This window comes from Drosophila mojavensis, unplaced genomic scaffold (assembly GCF_018153725.1).
Source record: "Drosophila mojavensis isolate 15081-1352.22 unplaced genomic scaffold, ASM1815372v1 contig_36, whole genome shotgun sequence".
Lineage (NCBI taxonomy): Eukaryota > Metazoa > Arthropoda > Insecta > Diptera > Drosophilidae > Drosophila > Drosophila mojavensis.
The window spans coordinates 4,373,918-4,389,659 of record NW_025318858.1 but is presented as its reverse complement, the minus strand read 5'-3'; the positions used below and the strand labels follow the sequence as shown (position 1 = coordinate 4,389,659).

General features: G+C 35.7%; 1 protein-coding gene and 1 long non-coding RNA gene across 6 annotated transcripts in view; both read right to left on the bottom strand.

Moving 5' to 3' along the window:
• Positions 1 to 15,742, bottom strand: part of LOC6575965 (rRNA biogenesis protein rrp36) — an 81,918-nt gene that overhangs the window by 32,485 nt on the left and 33,691 nt on the right. The window lies entirely within an intron of this gene.
• LOC122757163 lies at positions 8,728 to 9,437 on the bottom strand. The gene is made up of 2 exons (XR_006357078.1): positions 8,983 to 9,437; positions 8,728 to 8,916 (listed from the first exon to the last, which is right to left on the bottom strand). It is a non-coding gene; the product is annotated as an uncharacterized LOC122757163 (long non-coding RNA).

Sequence of the window (15,742 nt, the reverse complement as noted above, 5' to 3'; positions counted from 1 at the left end):
TCATTTGCTTCATGGGGGCTGCTCACAAATTGACTCAATTTAAATATCGATTAACAAAGCCAAGAGCTTCCATTCATTTCCCCTGCCACGCAGCGGCCTCCGTCCCGCCCCCTCGACCTGATCACATTGCATTCGCCTTTGTGGCACGCCGCAGCTGGGCAAGCTTGACAAATGTTTTTCTTTTGTGGCATATCAATGCGACAATGGGTTAAGTATTTGTGGAAACTGCATTCGATTTAGGCCCCTCATAAATCTTCAGTTCAGCCCAACACAAAAGGTCAAGCGTCTAATTGTGCCACGCCCACAACGTGCGGCAACTTTCGGTTTCGTTTCAGACGGAATGTAAATAATTTCTCGACTTTACTTTGTATCGCCTATCTAAATATTTGAATAATCATATTTCAAGCAGCATATCGAAGTCGAATAAAGTTAAATATTGGTTGACTGATTGAGCGATTGAACAACAAACAGTCAATAGTTCAATGTGCCTGTTTATGGTTCATGCAGCTGTTATCTTATGGCTATGGCCATAAACAGAAGTTAATTCAATGGGTCACAGAGTGAAAATTGTTTTTATTATCAACAGTTAAGCCAATATTTATGATACACCCAACATTAAGATACTCTATATAAGTAGTTCCATATTTTGCTCAAGCTTACACGCTTCTCAGAGATCTGAATGGGACTTGGCTTACTTATGCAAATATTAACTGCCTGCTTGACTCTTACTCTCGGCTGAGTTATAAACCTCTTTATAACTTATCCAACTGCCGCTTCGCAGCGACGTCATAAAAACAGAAGTCAATTCTTTGGGGTCAGCGAGTGAAAATTGTTTTTTTATGATCGATAGTTAAAGTCACAATTCCACATTCCCCACAGGCATTTGGCCATATACCCTATAATAATCGTCGGTATTGTGTCAAATGTCTCATCAAATTGGGCGACTTTTATGGCTCATGATTAGAGCTGTCCTCTCGCTCGCACTCTTAGTCTGTTTGATGTGCGTGTGGCATGTGATGACCGCGAACACAAATCAAATTGCTTAATTGGCTTGGGTAGATCCCCATTCCAGCCTTTCCTCTCTCCGCCTCCTCATCAAACGCGCTGACAGTTTGAAGTGTGTCACACGGCGCATTTGGACATTTCTTTCCAGCGAATCAACCGACTCGACTCGTCTCTTCATGTGTACTACAATATCTAGATGCTGTCCGTTGTCCGCTGTCCGTTGCCTGTTGCTTTGCGTGCGTTTAATGAATGGGCGTTGCCACTGGCCTGGCCACAGTTTGGGGCTTGATTATGCTGGAATCTGCTTGGCTTGACCATGACAAGTGTCTGGCTGAAGGCCTTCAGATCTCTGCGTCTTGATCTTGGGTCAGAGTTCGTGGCTGCATTTGATGTGGGCCTCGCGAGCTGTCGACTCAGACACACTGTGTCCAATTGCAATCGAGCTTCGAGGTTGTGAACTCTCTATTCCAGTGAATTGCTTCCTAGTGCCAGTTGTATACCTGCTTTTGGTTGATCTATGGTTTCTTTTGGACTTGTTATTAAAAATTATATTTTCTTTTTTTTTTTTTTTAGAGCTTTCGACTATATTATTAAAAAGTTTTCTTGTTATACTCTGGAAGCTCAAAAAACTAATAATTTTTCTAGGGTATCTTCAGTGTTTAGTATATTATTTATAGATTTTTATACCCTGAACCCATTTTCAATGGGAAATCAGGGTATAATGGTTTTGTTGAAATGTATGTAACAGGGAGAAGGAGGCGTGGCAGACCCCACAAAGTATATATATTCTTGATCAGGGTGACGAGCTGAGTTGATTTGGCCCTGTCCGTCTGTCTGTCTGTCTGTCCGTCTGTCCGTCTGTCCGTCTGTCCGTATGTATGAACGCGTCGATTTCAGAAGATATAAGAGCTAGAGACTTCAAATTTTTTTTAAAATGTCCGTAATTACAGCGCGCATATCAAGTTTATCATTAAAAATCGATAACTCATCTCGATCTTTTTTATCGATAAAAAACCTTATCGAAACCCAGTTATAAAATTATATCTTCTACACCTTTATTGCTAGAGTCTCCAAATTTTTAATGTATGCTTATATGCAATTTATACAATTTCGGTTTTTGTTAAAATTTACCCCCTACCTCTAAATTCACCCCCCTCACCCTCACTTTTGTAAAAAGCGTATTTCAAATACTAGAGACTTGTGCTTTGGCAATTACATGCATATTCATGTTATAATCATAATCTAAAAGTTTCATGAAGATCGTACGTCCATAAAAGAAGTTATTAAACAATTAAGTTCTCATAGTAAGCGCACACTGCAGCCCATGCGTGTTTATCCGTGGTTGCTTGTATGTGTATGTGTGTGTGTATGTGTGTGTGTGTATGCGTTTGTGTCTGTATGCGTGTGTGTGTGTATGTGTGTCTGTATGCGTGTGTGTGTATGTATACCTGTGTGTGCGTACGTGCGTGTGTGTGTGTGTGTGTGTGTGTGTGTGTGTGTGTGAAGCTGAAAGTCGCGAAAAAGTATTGAAATATCTATTGCTCCAAGGGTTCAGGGGATCTCGTAGTCGAGCAGTCTCGACTAGAGCTTTCTTACTTGTTATATATACGCTTTGTCTAGTCTCATAATATATTATTAGTTGCACTCTAAAATATGTCATATATCTTTAATTTCGTATATAATAGTAAAACATTTATTCAAAATCTTCACAGGGTATCTTCTAGTGCAACCGTTTATTGATTTCGCATTGCATATAAGTTTTCAACACCTCGAAAATTATAGTATATTTTCTAGACTCTACAAATTTATTTAATATAATATTATATAGCACATCTAAATATAGAAAAAAGTGTGCCCAGCCTCATTTAGGCCTCATAAAAACACAGTCACATGGAGCTTCATATCTCTTTCCTTCATTTCTTTTAGTATTTTCTAGAACCAATTCTAGCTGTTTTTTAGTCTTTCGCATTTGCAAATCGTAAATAACACACTTTGTGCTTTCTACTGGAAGAACTTTTGGTATTTTGACTCTGCTTACTCTTATTTTAACAAAAAAAAAAAAGAGTCTTCTCAGTATTTTCAATCAATTTGCAGCTGCTTTGTGGCCACACTCGAGTTCGCTTAGAACTTTTTTGTAGCACTTTTGCTTGTGAAAAAAAAAATGTTTTTCAATTTTAATTTATGGCTGACTTCACTTAGCACAAATCGAAGCAGCAACAGCAGCCGTAGCAGTCGTAGCAGCTGTCATAAATTCTGGCCAAAGTATGACCCAGAAATATCAGAGAAATATCTGGCTTGAACGCAGCACTTGTCTGTTGGCTATGATTTAATTATGCTGCAAATTAAAAGCACGAACAAAATGCCCCAAACTGGATAGCAACAAATGCATTCAAGCGAATGCCAGACGAAGAGCTAGTAGAAAAATAAGAAGTAGAAGAAGGAGGAGAAAAAACAACATAGCTGATGAATGGCCAAGAAGCCAACACAAGCAACAGACGAAGCATCAGTGGCAGCCACACAACATGTGTCCTAACCCTCCGGGCATAAGTAAAAAGTTCAGACAGGCCATGCTCATCGTCATCATCATCATTATCATTGTGATTGTCATCATGTTCATTAACAACAACTTCATCATTGGGAGCGCACATAAAAACTGACATAAATTCAGTTAGCTGCGTTGCATACGAGAACGAAAACGAAAATAAAACGAAGAAGAAGTCGAAAAAAAAGAAAAAAATTGTATCTAAGTATCTGATAGATATCATCTTGATACTCTTCACCAGTTGACGGCAACATTGTATAATTGACTGACTGACGAACTGACTAGCTGACTGGCTGACTGAGTCACACTCGTGAGTGATTCAATGCGTGCTGCACTTGGCAACTGCCACTGCAAGATGCAATGTTGCATAGATACAGAGATACATAGATACATAGATACATTTGTATCTGCAGCTGTGCGGGTCGCTGCGGAATGTTTTGCGCCCGCATTTTCAATCAGTTTACAGCATGGCGAGATTTGACAGGGGCATCGGCTCCACTCTTCGGGTTTTGCTTGTCAATTAAAAAAAAAAAAAAAAAAAGAATTGACTCTCAATCTGAGTGTGGGCGAATGCACTCAACACAACTAACTTAGCAAAGGGAGTCCGGCGCCGTCAATCGACTGAGTTTGCTAACAAAATTGTAAAATAATCGAGTTTGTCGCCTATTACGTGTGTGAGAGATAGACATACATGATGAAATATTGGTTTGCATTAAGCGAATAAACATGTTAGCTATAGACATAGGGGTAGTCACTAAAGGAATTTAGAAATATGAAACGTTGCAATTGAATGGGATGTCAAAAGGGAATGATAGAGAGAGATGGGGGCGTAGTGCAATTGAGGGAAGTTTAATTTAAAAACAGATTTAAAAGGAAAATAAAATAAATAATTACGGCCAACCTTTATTTACGCATATAAAATTTGCTACAAGTATCAGCATAAGAGACGGATCTACAGTGAATCGCAAAATATAGTTTGATTATTGATGATTTTTTGAGGTACATTGATGATTGGTAGAAAACGATGGTATTTAGGAATGGGATTACGAAAGCGAAGTTCAGGAATAAAGAAAAAAATATTTTTATATCTATTTTGCGAAATTTCGAAAAAGATTTTGTGTATACATTAAATTTTATATGAAAAGAATTCAAAAACATTTTTTAATATAATTTAATATAATCATGTGCGTTATAAGAATGTTGAAAAGAAATGTAACTTATACTTTTCATACAAAAAAAAGAATAGAACCCACTAGCAATATAATAGAACCATAAAACGATATCAATAGCAACAATTCATAAATGATAAAGACTTAAAATTGATTTCTTGAATTACAAAACCTAAACGTGTGACTTACAGTTGATAATCATTATTTAGGAATATGATATGATGAAAGATAATGCTTAGATTATAGGTAATAGGAACCATTAATTTTGTAGTAGAAATACCTGTAAAGTCAAAGCATTTTACTTCATATATTTTTGGGACTAAAGCTGGGAATTTTATTAATTTATTTTTATACCCTGAACCCATTTTCAATGGGAAATCAGGGTATAATGGTTTTGTTGAAATGTATGTAACAGGCAGAAGGAGGCGTGGCAGACCCCACAAAGTATATATATTCTTGATCAGGGCGACGAGCTGAGTTGATTTGGCCCTGTCCGTCTGTCTGTCCGTCTGTCCGTCTGTCCGTCCGTCCGTCTGTCCGTCTGTCCGTCTGTCCGTCTATGTATGAACGCGTCGATTTCAGAAGATATAAGAGCTAGAGACTTCAAATTTTTTTTTAAATGTTCGTAATTACAGCGCGCATATCAAGTTTATCATTAAAAATCGATAACTCATCCCGATCTTTTTTTATCGATAAAAAACCTTATCGAAAACCAGTTATAACATTATATCTTCTACACCTTTATTGCTAGAGTCTCCAAATTTTTAATGTATGCCTATATGCAATTTATACAATTTCGGTTTTTGTTAAAATTTACCCCCCCACCCTTAAATTCACCCCCTCACCCTCACTTTTGTAAAAAGCGTATTTCAAATACTAGAGACTTGTGCTTTGGCAACTACATGCATATCCATGTCATAATCATAATCTGAAAGTTTCATGAAGATCGTACGTCCACAAAAAAGTTATTAAGCAATTAAGTTCCGATAGTAAGCGCTCACTGCCGCCCATGCGTGTTTATGCCTGTGTGTGTATATGTATGTAATTGCTTGTGTATGTGTGTGTGTGTGTGTGTGTGTGTGTGTGTGTGTATGTATGTGTGTGTATGTATGCCTGTGTGTGCGTGCGTGCGTGTGTGTGTGTGCGTGTTTCTTGTGTAAGCTGAAAGACGCGAAAAATTATTGAAATAGCTATTACTCCAAGGGTTCAGGGGATCTCGTAGTCGAGTAGTCTCGACTAGAGCTTTCTTACTTGTTTTTATTTTATTTACTTTAAAATTTTTAATTTGATATATTAACAATTATTTACATTTTCAGTTTAAAATATTTTATATATTTTTGATGAGGGCATATGTAGATATTTGTATTATATTGTGACAATGTATTTCTATACTCCACATTTAACTTATGTAGTCACCAAGCCGTTACTTAACAAAAGCTTCCCACAAATTATAATTAGTTTTATTGTATTTTACTTCTTTAAAATATATTTAATATATATATAAATATGTATATATAATTGATCATTCAATGGATTGATTTTTTTAAATCAGCATTCAACAATACTGAAATTCTATTTTAATCCCATTATTGTTGGTCTGCCTCTACTGCTGCTCTCTTATGATTTGCTTTTAGAAGTGGTTATTCCATTTCTCATAGCATTTCGATGATTTTTGCTTATCTATCTAGTATCTCTTGACAAGCGTAGGACTACGTGCGACTCTATTGGCTTCATTTGACTGCTCGACATGCGCGTTGGGCTTCATTAACTTTTTCTCAACTACTCTTTACTTTTACTTATTTGTTGTTTTTCTCGGATTTGTGGAATTTTGCACAGCTTTTGACATTTGCTTAGAAAACAGGCAAACAGCCAGTCAGTCGTCGGTCGGGCGAGCATATTTAATGGATTGCCAAAAAGTTTGCGACCTTGCTCAAGTGTTGAAGACCCCCAGAAAGTGTGTCGTCAAATGAACCGAGAAGTAAGCAACGAAGGAGGGAGGGGGGAGGGGAAGAGGGAGAGGGAGGAGTCAGGGGCAGAAAACAATCAGAGAGAATCTTTGAGTCACTTTTCTGTGTACTTCCCCTCATTCTCAATGCCTCCCAGTGCGGCAGCTGCAGGTTTTACAAAATGCAGGCCTTTTGTTTATGCCAGCGGCGATTGCTTTGTTTATGCTTTTGTGTACTTAGTAGTTGCTGTTGTTGTTCATTACAAGTAAAAAGTGCCACTTGTGCACCTGGAAAGGGCGTGAGGGAATGAGAGGGGGGGGCGGGGTTGGCTAAATGCAGGGAAAGTGCGGCATTGACTCGTTCATTGAACCTGCTAGTTGATGCAACTCTTTGTTTACGGAATGCAACTACCTTGAAGCACACGTAAAGTTCTCTGCGATAGAGAGAGAGAGAGAGGGAGGGAGAGAGATAGAGAGAAAAAGCCATTTAAAATGTCAGCTGGTGACTATCGAAATATTTGAGCCAGAAAAAATGCATGTAGAACTATTTTATATTTAGATATCTGAATACATAAAAGAGAGGTTAGGCTGGGCAAATTGTGAAAAGTAAATAAAGTTATTAGAAAAGTAGTTGATTAGCTCGGTTCCTGTGGGTTTTATTTCTGCATGAACTGACTGCCTGTGGCGTTTTGAAATTGGCCTTTTAAATGGAGAAGAAGTAATTCGGCTCTCGGCTTTGTCAATTGTACTTTTTTCTGAATCGCATATTAAGACGTTATATGTTGCGAATATTTTGTGAGTTGAATATGAAAAATGTCATTTAAGAATTCCTTGCGAGTGGAGAGAGCACAGGATAGCGTCTAATTGGGAAGTCTTTTTTTTTTTTAAATGACAGAAAGGCTGTTATTAAAGTTTAAATTACAGACTCATATGGAATATTATAATATATTATACATAATACTATAAAAATTATAAATTATAGACTCATTTAGCAATATATATAGTTTATATATATTTACATGGCAAATCGAAAAAGTCTATGTCTTCTAAAGTAGTTATTTTATATATGCCTGAAGGCCTTTATTGCTCTGGCCTTAAACTAAATTGTTATTTAGAATTAATTCTTTGTAACAATCAAATAAATGAATAAATATTTATATCTTAAATTAAAATTGATTTCCCATTTTAAATGGATATAATTAGTACATTTTTTCTTAACAATTTTTGGCTAATTTTAAGGACAACTTAATCAGGTTTTAGATTATAGGGCAAGAAAAGATTATAACAGAAGACATATAAGCACCATTTCTAAAGCTTCAGATTATCACAATTTGATAATGGAGTTACTGTTGACATGCATAGGTGATTTCTATTATAGAATTGTAGTCACACGTTACAGTTGCCCTATAGGTATACATATTTTCAAGATTAGATCTGATCCAAACGGATCTCAGTTCATATAAGACTATCAGCTCTTCCACAAATATACCTAAATATGATTACCCTATCTAGCGAGTCAAATCCATACAGAATATTATCTCTTTTATTTGCTTTTTTAACAACTTGTAAAACCCATTAAGTACAGACGTGCATCAGACCCTCTCAATACTTTTCGACAATTTCGAAAACTTACATAACAAAGCTGACTGCATATGACGACATTTTATGCTTATGATTCAATGAGCGCTCTCGAACAGCTCAAAATCAAATAGAAGAAAAACACTTACAATTACTCAATATTTGAGCTCAGGTGTGTTTGTTTATGCGCTTGAGCCACATTTGAAGCGTGTTAAACACATTTTGTGTTTTGTTTTGGCAACGATTCGAACTGAGACCTTTAATCGGATTCAGAGTGCGTGCTGTGCGATAGCTCACGACAACAATTGTTATGGTGGGAGTAACAGCTAATTTCAGTTGCCAAAGAGACCACACAGCAACAACTACAGCAACAACTACAGCAACAACTAAAACAAGAAAGTGGAAACTGATTAATGGGCAATGGGCAAGAAAGCCAATCCGTTTTCTTTTTTATTTTCTTGTGGAAGAAAATTGAAAAGCCAATCGCAGTCGTTGTTGTTGCTTTGTATTGAATTTAGCCAACAGTTTTGTATTTGTGTTGTGTTTAAGAACAAATGATGTGCCGGCCAATTGGACAGGCGGCAATCAAAATGAAGCCACGTCCATTTCGGCCATTAATCACGGTCTCAGAAGGCGGCTCCAAGTGTTTGGTAATTGGAAATAAGAACAGCGAAGAACTAAAAGAGAAAACAATATACGATTAAAAAAAAAAAAATACCGAAAATAAATTAATAGTGGAGCACCTGGTCAAGGTGGGGAAAAGGCAGAGCTGGATGCTGTCCAGCGATGTTTCTTTCCATGTTTAATTAGTTTGCAGAACAAAGGGAATTTGTTGTTGTTGTTGTTGTCCATGTTGTCGCTGCTCTTGTGGCTAGCCGCAAGGCGCATTGAAAAATGTGTCTGGCTTCGAGTTCAATTAAAGCCGCAAGCGGTAAAAGAGTCAAAGCCGAAAACTTGCACTTTGAACTTTTACTGCAGACGAGAGGAAGCGAGAGAGAGAGTGGACAAAGACAGAGGAAGACTGAAGAGAGAGAGTGAAGAGAGTACAGGGTATTCTTTTGTCCAAAGAACCCGCCCGTAAACAATAATGAGTAGCTGGCGAAGCCCACCCAAAAGCCTTCCATTTGCAAATAATTAAAATTGTGCGGCCAGCAAACGAAACGAAAAAAAGAATGAAAAACTGTGAAATTGTGAAAATGTGCCGGAAAATTGTGTGCAAAACGAAGCACAAAAAAATAAAAAGAAAAACAATTTGAGCACAAACACAAAACGAGGGCGACGAAATAAAATAGTAAAAATTGCTGTTAATGCAAATAAAATGCAGGGGAAAATAAACAAAGCAACAAATAAATGGAAATGAAAATAAAACAAAAATTAAATAAATGAAAATTTACGATGTTTTTTACATACTCTATAGTTAACCCTTTCGCTTCTTTTTTTTTGTTTTTTGTTTTAGCTGCAGTCAAAGCTTACTTAAGCACTTTAATAGGTAGAGTTATAATTATAATGAAGGAATAATTTAAAAAGTCAAATAAAATAATTTTTTAATATCATTACACAGTATATAGCATATAAAATATATGTTAAGAGAAAATTATATAAATTGAATTTAATAAATTAATTGCTTAAATCATAAAAAAAAATAAATTTGAAAAATAAATAAATATATAAATATGATGGCTTCTTCAATGAAATAAATTTGTGTAATAAAACAATACATATATATATATAAATATTTAAAATAATATTGTAAAAATAAAAAACCAAGAGATTAAGATTATAAAAATACTAAAAAAAATATATATAAGAGAAATTTTCTTTATTCCCATGAGATTCTAAATATGTTTATTTATTATGAACTGAACACGTTTTCTTTTATACGGATTTAGAGGGTTATTCACATAATTATTTACATCTTAAAGCCCATTTTTGCATAATTTTTTACCAAGAAAAACAAAAGGGGGCGCATCATGCTAATGCAGCACGCTCATTTAAAAGCTAAGCACGAATTTCGGTTCTATATAAATTGAGATTAAAACCTTTGAACGCTTCTACTTCAAATAGGAAAGCCTTTTTCGGCAAGGGTATAAAAATTAAATCGCAAAAGTAAAAGGCTAGAAAATTGCCCTGGGGAAATGCGAAGGGCACCGAGAGGCGAGCGCGAGGGCTATGGCTCAGGCTCGGGCTTTTGCTTGGGCTTGGGCACTTCTGTTTGGTTGTCGCACAAAATTTTTAGTTAATTAAAACTAAAAGTGAAAATGCGCAAATTGCGGGTAATAAAAAGCGCTTTGGGCTCCGCCCCAAAAGGCGATAAACGACCAAACAGTATTTGAATAACGGCCAAGGAAACGGCATACAGAATACCAAATGGAAAGCGGGGGAAAACTGCGAAAATTGAAAACTGAAAATCGACGTTGACTGCAGCCAGCTGCACAAACGCTGAATAAGAAGCAGAGCGCCATAAACAAATGCAATTTAAAACGCAAACAGAAAATATAAAAAACTGGAGTTAAAAATAAAATTAAAATAAAATTATTTAGCGCATTGTGGAAACGCGAATGCAAAACGCGACCGCATAAAAGACAAAAAAACCAGAAAATTTTGCATGTTGATAAAGCAGCAGCAAGAGGCGTGTCTGTGGGCTGTTGGCCTATTGTTTAGTCGTGGCCCAGGCTGGGGACAAGGGGACAGCAACTGGCCAACAAAAGATCTCGCTGTTGCCTGCCAGCCACCAGGACTTTATGCCGTTTAAGGTGACAGAGAATTAGCAGCGCTTGAAACGCAGCGAATCTCCGAAATCCTACGAGGGAATGCTGCAAATGTCGAGCGTAGCAAAGGCAGAATAAGCGGGATAAAACAGATAGAATGGGACAAACAAGAATTTACTGAACGATAGCAAGAAGAGAGGAATATAGGATAGGAAGATAGAGAGAAAGAGATAAAATAAAACTATAATTTCATCTCTGAAGAAACTGTTAGCAAATAAAATGGCTAAAACCAGATAGCTGAATAATATATCGATATTATATTATTTGATACTATGATATGGGAGCATAAGTAAAAGAAGATCGATCCTCTCTGGATTACATTTGTGACATAAATGGAGAGCATTATGAGAGTAGAGAGCTAATATGTCAGCTCTACTAAATTTATAATTCACTCAAATAGTAACGCAAATATTGATTGAGCAACTCAAATATTTTGAGCAAAAGTGAAATATTTATCAACCTATGTCAAGTTAAATTTCATACTGCTAGATTCTGCTAATAGACTTTTACCGAACTATCCAAATCTAAATCAAGAGACTATACTTGAATGCTTTAGTCAGAGCAACACGATTAGCAAATGCACAACATATACTCCAAATCGATATTTATCGATATCACAATCTAGATAGATATATATGACTCTACTTGAGTCGCTGGAACTGCTAACATTTACGAACATAAATCGCCAATCGATATCAAAGTACAAATCAATGCTCAATTTCAAAGCGATTTCACATTCTGTTAATGATATATACAAGGCTCAATTACAAATCGGTGCAACTTTTTACTTTTAATATAATCAATATATCATTTCATTTAAACTATAAGTTTTCAATTTAATTTCAAGTTGAGTTTAAATGAAAATTAAAGCGCTGCAGCCGCCTGAGAACTATGCAAATTTCAGTCTTGTTGACCAAGGGACACAAAAATGTGAGCACATTCTCAAGCGCATGGTAAAAAGGAGGCTGCCGGCAGCAATGAGAAAAAAGTGAGGAAAATGCAGATTAAGTCAACGACTTGCCCAGAGGTGCAGATAAAGGGAATAAAAGAAGAATAGACAGAGACAGACAGAGCGAGAGCGAGAGCGTTAGGGAGATGGAGAGAAAAACCAGAGAAATGATAAAAATGTGGCAGCCAGCTGGTGCCGGCCAAGCTTTTGCTATGCAGCCTGCCGTACAAGCATTTACACTGAGAAAAAAACTTATGGTACTCTCAAAGTTTAAAAATATTTGTGTTAAAAATAATCTAGGCTAGGTAAATTTAATACAAAAACAGCAAAATAAATACTTTGCTCTCTTAAAATATAATTTGGAAAATAAAAAAAAAGAAAGAAGAAAGAAAGAAAAAAAATAAATTAGGTACAAAAAGTTTTTTATTTTTAAAAATAATTGTTTATCAAATCTTATAAGTTTTATAATAATAATCTTATTTGTTTTGGAATTATTTTCCTTTGATTTCAATATATAATATAAATAGAAATGTAAATCTATATAAATTCTTTCGCTGTATTCTATAAACACATGTTTATAATTAATAAAAAGAATTTTATTAACATAAAAATTAAAATTGATATAATTGTAATAGAATTAGCATGGTTTGAACTAAACAATATTCATATCAACAGTTTCAAAATTATTCTACAAATATAAGGCAAGAATGTGAGCATTTATCAGAATATCATTTTTTTTTGTTCGCTGTCTCTAAGTTTTTCTCTAAGTGTATTCGGTATTTATATTCTATAATAAAAGTTCACAACAATAAGCACTTGGACTTTTAATGAACTTAATTTGAGTACAATTTTCTCCAAGTGTACTGAACATAAGAGATACTAAACGCTGCCCATTGATATAACAAAGTCATCCACTCAGCATACAGAATAAATGAGAAATACTTGCAATAAACGACTTCAAGCTAATTTTTCTATTGTTACAAGAGCAATCAAAACATTATTGGAACAATATTTGCATAAATTTCTAATCATACTAAGGCTTGGGTTTTGATATATAAATTTATCCAATTATATGTATGCAAATATACGATATAAACCGAAAGATTCTAAGTTTAGCTTGATGATGGTAATGAGGAAATGATAGATCATAAAAATAATTTAATGAAAAAGTAAAGTTCTACTCTCTCTCTCTCTCTCTCTTTCTGCCTAACTTTTTCAGTTTTGCCATACGCATTTCTCTGAGTGCATGTGCCTAGATACCAGACCGTACTCCTTGTGTATACACCTATTTGGGTGCCGTTGCTCGTTGTTCCCCTGCATGACAATTAGGTGCAAATGAGTTGAAACGCATGGAGATGGGCGGCTGTTGTTGTTGTTGTTGCTGTGTTGTTGTTGGCCCTGGATTTGCGCTTTAGCTGTGGCAACACCCTTGAAAAAGGAAAAGAACTAAAACAGATGAAGGCGTCAGTTGCCGCAGGGCCTGCCTAGCACCTAACACCGTCCCCCGCGCTGCCAACACCCACTCTCCTGCAGTCGCCAGAGCCGAGTAAACCACATTTTCCATGTTTATTTCAATTGCATTTCTCGGCGCAAAAGAAGCCCCCATGCGAGAGGGCGGAGCGAGAGGGGCAACTGCCTCAGCTACACATAAATTGCGTAAAAATAAACATGGAAAATATAAAGAAAAGAAGAGAGAGAGAGAATGAGGAGATGAAGGAGACGCAAAATGGGCAAATGGAAATTATGAAAAACGCCAAGTGAAGTGGGACGCGTTACTGAAAAATCATCATTAAAAATTAGCTGTACTAATTTGTGTGAAAATTTGGGTCACCGAACGGGGATTGGGGGTTGCGGACTGGGGCAGAGGGTAGCCACAACAATTGTGTGGAGCTTGCATTGGGGAGAGGGCGATCTTGTCGTGCGCCAAGCCAATGAAGCCAAAGCCGCTTAATTGTTTTAATGCTTTGAATTCATTGAATGGCAGCAAAGGCAATGCCTAGCCCCTTCGTCACTCCCCCGCCCCACTCCCTCAGTCACTGCTGCAGATGCAGCTGCGTTGTTTAGCCAAGCGCCAAAATTATAAACGGCGTGTTATGTTTGAAGTGCAGCCCCAACCACACACACACACACACACACACACACACGCACACATATACACAAACAGCCAAGAGTTCGAGTAGACTCATTCAAAAAGTTGCCACAATTTGTGCAGCGAGAGAACTAGAAAGTGAAGGGTTGTGGGGAAAAGCGTGTGGCGTGTGGCAACTGTCGGTATCGATTAGAGCAGCAAATAAAATCCAGTGGCAACGGCGCCAAAGCGTGAAAGGCCAGAGGCCAGCAGCAAAAAGGGAGTTGGGCCATCAAAAAGGCAACGAACCTCAAATGAAATTAAGCTGAAATTTAGTGTTAATAATGAAAAGCGATTAGACAGATGAAAGTGGAAGATGCACACAAATATAGGAATCTATATCTATATATACACATATAGATATATGAAGTAATTGCACTTCAAATACATGAGGAGTGTAGATTATAAACAAATTGCATTTTAATTGAAATTTCATAAACATGCGAGCAGCCTAAATAAACATATAAAAATTTGTTTCAATTCCCGAACACAGAAAAATGCATTTCATAAGTCCATTTTAATTAAAGCATATGGATATTCGGACCATGGCCGATATATGTAAAATATGTTAATATATTTCTTGCATTCTATATTTATGTGAATGCATTTCAATTAGAAAATTACTGCTTTGGCTATGCAAAGGCTGAAATTAAACGGAAATGAATTTATATATACGATATACATATTTATAAGATTCTTGATTATAGATTTTTATATTAAAAAAAAAAAAAATTAAAAAAAAAATAGAATAATAATAATAATAAATAATAGCAAAATCATATGTTTTTTTGTAACTAGATTAAAGATTAAGTTTAATTAAGATTTCACTTTAAGTACATCAGTTTGTTCTTCAAGAAAACTGAACACAAAGGTTTATTTTTCCTAAGACATGAGTTATAATTTCCTTTAAAAAACATGATGTTGATCATGAAGATGATGAAGTTAAGACTTTTCTTTTATTTTGTTTTTTATTTATTTATTTTTTTTATTTTATTTATTTTTTGCTTCATGAAGATGATGATGTTGAGACTTTTATTTTATTTTATTTTTTTTCATGTGCTTCATATGCATCCATGTATAAGTGTCTTCACTTGTCTTATGAATAGAAATTCGCATGACTATATGGAACTATTTTTATGTATATGTAACATCTACGTATCTATAAGTACGTACTTATTATTTAAATATATACATATTATATATAGATGAGCAAGATATATCCATTTATCTATTCTAAAGAAATCTAGATACATCTATAAGCAACTAAACGTACCTATAAATACACATTCCAGATCTATCTAGATGAGGTCTTGGGGTATCTACAAGTATATTTTTGTATAGCTGAGCTCAAAAGTGTCTTGAACTATTTCCACTTCAATACATGGTCTCTGCTTATGGATGATGTCATGCCCATAACAAAAGGTGTCTGACTAACTCATATGAAAGATCGAACAACAAAAAATCGCCTTTAATATTGTTCTTTCCATTTATTTTTGTTTTCATTTTCATTTTTATTTGCTTTTCTTTCTCGATTTTTGGAATGATTCTGCAGTGCTGCCCGGATTTCAACATTTAAGTGAATTTAATTGTTCATTAATTTACAAAACGACTGATAAGCAAATTGCCTGCCCCTCCAATCCGTCGCAGTCTGTGAGTCT